General features: G+C 36.6%; 1 protein-coding gene across 1 annotated transcript in view; it reads left to right on the top strand.

The window, feature by feature from the left end:
• The first annotated feature begins 571 nt into the window (after positions 1 to 571).
• LOC132154897 (cadherin-18-like) overlaps positions 572 to 6,000 on the top strand; it is a 64,856-nt gene continuing 59,427 nt past the window's right edge. The window contains exon 1 of the mRNA XM_059563621.1: positions 572 to 709. The gene's annotated coding sequence lies outside the window, so the exon portion shown is untranslated. The remainder of the gene's footprint in view (positions 710 to 6,000) is intronic.

The following is a 6,000-nucleotide window of genomic DNA, read 5'->3' as shown; positions in this document are numbered from 1 at the left end:
CCTTCTTTTCCCTCAAGGCCTTTGTTTTATCACATTTTCCTTTTACCTTTCCACAGAGCTACTGCCTTGTTCCTGGTGCCCTCTGTTCCTGATGAGCTGACAGAGTAGCCTTCCTCCTGAAAAAAAAAAGGCCTTCAGTCTTGAGGGGCTTGGCGTACACAGGCTTCACATTCTTCTTGCTTCCCCCACGCTCCCTCTATATTATTAATTAGGTTTCCTTCTGGAGCCACATTATTGCCTTAAACCAAACACTGCCTGCACTGCTCACCATTGAGAACATGTGTGCCTCTCCTGGCTGCAGATTGAAGGGGAGAGAGAAAGAGACTAAAAGATAAAGTGAGCAAGGTAAAGTCAGAGATGTAAAGCGAGAGAGAGAGAGAGGGAGGGAGAGAGAGAGAGAGAGAGAGAGAATGGATAGGAAATATGAGGGGGGAATAAAGCAGAGCTGACTTTCTGTGTTTGTGTGTATGTGTGTGTGTGTGTGTGTGTGTGTGTGTGTATATGACAGCGTGTGTAGCCAGCCAATCAGGGCGCACCTTTTGAGCTGCAGCAGGCTGGCAGATTTGGGAGCTATAGTGGTTCTGTTCTGGACTGGATTGAGCTGCTGCACACATACTCCTTTCTATGTGACTTAAAAAATGTGGAGGAACACTGGGAGCGCTCCTCTGTATTCCAAAACCTTGTCATCTTTTAAGGAAAGACTGAGAAGGTAAGTGTGTGTGTGTGTGTGTGTGTGTGTTTGTGTGTGTGTGTGTGTGTGTGTGTGTTTTCTCTTTACTCATCTGTTGACTGAAGCTTGAGTGCTGCCTCTGTTTGTCTGGCTTGTGGTGAGGTGGTATTCAGTGAAAGTCTGAGAGTTGGTCTTGTGTATACATGCGGTCGTAGAACAAACAAAGCAGGTAGGCAAGGAAGGAAGGGAAGTGTCTGTGCATTGATCTGTGCCTTTTTCATTACTCCATCACTTTATTGTGGCCGCATGCAAATCTTCAGTCTTCAAAATCTTTAGTGCTTTTTGACTGCCTTGAGAAAAAAGGACTATAACCTTTCTTTCTTTCTTTCTTTCTTTCTTTCTTTCTTTCTTTCTTTCTTTCTTTCTTTCTTTCTTTCTTTCTTTCATTTTACAAATATTTATTTGTATTTTGACACAAATATTTGCATTCAGGCGTTCAGAGTAAACTGAGAATGCCTACATTTTCAGACACTGATGGCTGTCTGACATTGATTAAGTGATTAGACCAGCCTGTATTCAATGCATGGGGGAAGTTGTGTTGTGCTTGAGCTGATGCCTCCATGCAGTGAACACGCCAAGGTGACAAACGCACATCAATGGATCCCTGGAGTCCCTCCCCCGATATTACTAATCCTGTAGCAGGCAATCAGTCTCAGCATCACCTTCTCCTCATGCCACTGCATTGAGTAAAAACAGTAGATAGAGCTTTGAGGTTATAAAACCACTTCAGTTCTATAAAAAGAACTGCAATTTAGTGCTGTGATGTGAATAAGACATGAGAAGTAGAGGGGAAAAAATTTAAATTGAATAAAGTGGGCTGAATCAACTGTACTGGGGAAATTTTACTGCTTAGGGTCTCAAAGGTGGTCTTTGATGCATGAGCCGACTTTAACATTGAAGCAATGTTCTGGGTAAAGTCAGGTTAAGCTCAATAGACACTTGACAGCAATTGCGGTATGATTTTGATTACTACCAAAAATACTTTTCTACTCGTCCCAGTATTTTTTCTTAAAATAACAAATAAAAATCTAGGTTACTGGCACTTATAGTATGAGGGGGTGAATGGAGCCAGTTTTTGAAATGTGAATCTTAGAATTATATAAAATCATCTAAAACGTTTGTATTCTTAAGCTATATATATAGAAAACATAATTTTATGGTCATTTTATGGTTTTATGTTGCCATGGCAAGTTGCATAGTGAACATCACTCTAAAATTATGTATACTTTTTTACTATACAATTGAAAAAGAGTATATTAATGTTTACCCATTGACTTCCATTGCAAGTTCCTCATTGTGACCCAGATTTTTTTAATTTATTATAATTTTTTAGGAAAAGGAGGGGTCATTTGAAGCTAATTTTTGGTAAGTGCTCTCAATTGAGCTTGTAACTTGCACGAAACACAGGAAATATTCCTCAAATGTTATCTCACCATAAATAATGACTCCTAGATTCAATATACATGAATATTCCATCACTAACATTTCTTTTTGCATGTGTAAAAAGATTCATTCGAGCAATAAGTGGGGTATAGAGCCGACAGGAACAAACATGGAAAAATGTAATTGTGAAAAGACGCCTCTCAGCCATTGCTCCATCCGAGCCTCACTCCATTCAAATTATCATCCTAATTAGCAGCACTGGATTCTAATCAGTATTACAAATTTGTTTTGAAGAACTAGAGAAACCTGCGAGAATCAGTCAAGACCCTTTTGCTCTTGAAGTGCAGAACAAGGGTTACCACTGCCTCCTGGCCTGTTGTGGTTTCAGGTGTTGCTGGAACAGTGTTTTGTTTGCATGTGTAGCGGCATTTTCTCTTGCTCAAGACGCATTTCTTTAATCTTTAACACCAGATGGATACTGTTTTTGTGAATCTGTAATAAATTCACTTAACTAATGAATTTATTCTTTCTATATTCTGCATAAAATTGACACTGCAGCACACATCCATAAAATATCTTGTTTTTAGAAGGCTTCTGCATGGAAACTGATCATTATTTAAAACTGGTCACATTTGGAAAATTGGTCAGGATGTCTAATGTTATGGACAGATGCAGTTTGGACAGAAAATTGAGAAGATGAGTGTTCAGCAACTGAAATCTTTGACAACTGTCTGTTTTAAAATAAAACACTGAAAGAGCCCGAAAGGAAAGGGAGCTGTCGCCCAGTATTAGTCAAAATGCACTCAAAAAGACTTTCTTTTCAAGGCAACACAATAACCGTCGAAGTGTGAATAAAGGCTTTGCCCTCCACCCTCCTCTTGAAGAATCTTCGGTAAGACTCAGTAAATAAATTGTGTTTCTGATTGAGCATATGGCATTATTCTAAATGGAAAGCTAGCATATAAATTTCATCTTGAAACGAGACTCAAGCTTCTGCTTTTGTTTTGTGTAGTCTTTTTCTTTCATATGTAAACAGTAAAAAGCTATCGCATTTATATATATATATATATATATATATTAAATATGTATATTTTTAAAAGCACAACTGGCTAACATGCAAAATTTTTGTAAGAAATACAAAATACATAGACTAATTTACATAATTATACATTAATTTGTTCGTAATTAGCATACACTGATGGAACTGGGACTCGTTGACTGAGCTTTTCTATTTCGTTTTGAGACAGTAGTGTCCAATTCAACATTTAACCTCCTGCTACTACTATTCAAGGTACAAGGTGTCAGGCATGCTGAGATTCCTCATCAAAAAAATCTCAAAATACAATCCACTCCTTTGTGATAAACTCACTGTCCAGAGGCCTGATGGCAATAGTCTTTTAACTCTCATCAGACTGGTGCTTAAAGTTGCATCAAGCCAGGTGAGTTCAGTAAGGTAGGTTCACATTAATTATGTTTCATCACACAGATTAATCCAGATTCGCAGAAGTGAGTTGCTGTATTTAGAGACGTTTATTTCCTGTTTAAGTCCTGTGCTTATCATGATCATTTATATGTCAAAATGCAAAGGCTGAATTTTTCTTAATGTGAGCAAGATTGTTGGTGTATTTTTATTTATTTATTTATTTATTTATTTATATTGTATTTTTTTTTATTTTTTTATTAATATAGTTCCAGTTCTCAAATTTCACAGTTAATCTTTAAAGAAAAAAAAAAAAAAAAAAAAAAAAATGGTTTCCTCATAAATTTACAAGCCCCTGTCTTTATGTGTGATAATACATTCAACTGATTCGTGCAAAAAACTGATATATTCTGGAACAAAATATTTGTCGTTGGCCAAGTTCATACAGCAGAATATGGTTGTCAGTCATGTTTTTAAGTCCTTAAAATGGTTACGTTCACACACAGTTCGGCATGACAACAGCATTCTGTAACTGAACTCACACCTGTAAATTTTCAGTATTCATACAGTGCGAGAGAGAGACGCTCTGCTACACAAATGCTCATCTACCGTGTGTTACATGTTTTTATGTGTTTTTGGTAACTTACAGTGATGGAGAAATGAGCTGCATGTCAGACTTTTTAGATCCCTTCTGTTTTCCTCTGGAGGCGATCCGATCATATTTGTGTTCTGTACGCGAATCAAATGCTCTGCTCTCCACCCAAATATAAAAGCTGCTGTCGGTTAATGAAGATCTGATGAAAGAACTCAGTTCGGTTGGACGCTTGTTGAGTCAGAAAGTGATAAGACTTTCAGACCTGTGAAGAAAATGTGGTTGTTAATCCCAAAAATTGACAGTGTGAACGTAACCTTAAGGCCTTGATATACTTCTAACAAAAATTGAAGAATGAACTGATAAGACATAATTTCGAACAAAATCAGGCCAAAACAAAGTTCGTTTTGAGTTTGTTTTGGCAGTTCGAAACAGCTCACCAAAGCGAACTTTCTAGAGGAGTTTGTTTTGGCTCCTAAACACCTTTAAGCTACCATTGGTCCATGGCGGTTACGCAATTGGTGGGTGTGTTCTGAAACTCCACATTCTTTGACGGGCATTTTTTTTTCCCTGGTTCATTTCTCATTTTATGTCCAACCATAGAACAACATCTCCTGATTACACTGGAGTGTTGAATAGCTGAGCTGGCACAGATATATCTGTACGATCACTCGCAGAGAGACTAAGAGATTCAGAGAAAGCATTTAATTCCTAGAAAGAAATTGCAATGAAGCTTGGTGTCGACGACCCAGAGTTATGCAAAAAGTATCGTAGAGAAACATCCGACACAAGTTTTGCAAAGCCATGAGAATGAAAGGAAAGAGTAAAGATATAAGGTAGCAAGTACCAAATACATGTATCTTAAATAAAATGTTTCACCATACTGCTGCTGCTGCTGCTGCTCTTTTTTCAATAAGCGAATGTAAAGGGTATACAATAAATTTAATGCCAAAGGAATATATAATAATAAACCTTTCTTTTTATCAAAAGTAAATCATGACACCACATAAAATATAAAAAGGTATAACAATTTATAAAATATATGAACACATATATGAAAAACTCTTTTTTTTTTTCCACGTCACAATAAAGTTTTCAGACTTTGATCCATTCACACTTCCCATAAATGACTGATTATGGAAATGGAATGGTTATTTTGTGTTGCAAACATGATGCTTGACTTTGAACTGCTGCTATTCATTATTTCTTTGTCTAAAATATTATAAGCATTGGGGCCCATCTCACACCTAGATTGCCTACACGTCTTCATTTCATAATTGTTTAGTTTAGGGGATACGCAAGAGCTTTGAAACACGTTTACATTAATCTACACCCCACCTACAGCAGCGTGAGGGTGTTGGAAAGTTCTGAAACAGTATACCATCGCTTAGCCTTTTCGAACTTCTTTTTGTCCCCAAACGGAAAACGAAAATGAACTTCACTTGAAGTATATCAGTGCCTTTACCCACATGGAAAAAACCTATATAAACATATATGTTTCAATAAAGGTTTTGATATAGGTTTTTAATATATGTGACATATATAAAATTGGCCGTTTTCCTATATTATATGTACATATATGCACACACATATATATGTACATATATGCACACATGTATTTACACATATGTGTACATATATGTACACATATATATGTGCATACTACAAAATGACCAGATCCTTCCATTAGCTATATAGAAGACATATCTTGTATGTATAGGGCTTATATGTGGATATGAAGAAGCAATACAGGAGACCTATATTTCCTGTATATGCACATATATGCACCTCAATTTTGCCTATATGTGGCATATATACGCATATATGCAGCATATATATTATCATATATGTGCATATATGCAGCATATATGTGCA

The sequence above is a fragment of the Carassius carassius genome, chromosome 12 (assembly GCF_963082965.1).
Source record: "Carassius carassius chromosome 12, fCarCar2.1, whole genome shotgun sequence".
NCBI lineage: Eukaryota > Metazoa > Chordata > Actinopteri > Cypriniformes > Cyprinidae > Carassius > Carassius carassius.
This window is presented reverse-complemented; position numbering and strand designations above follow the sequence as displayed.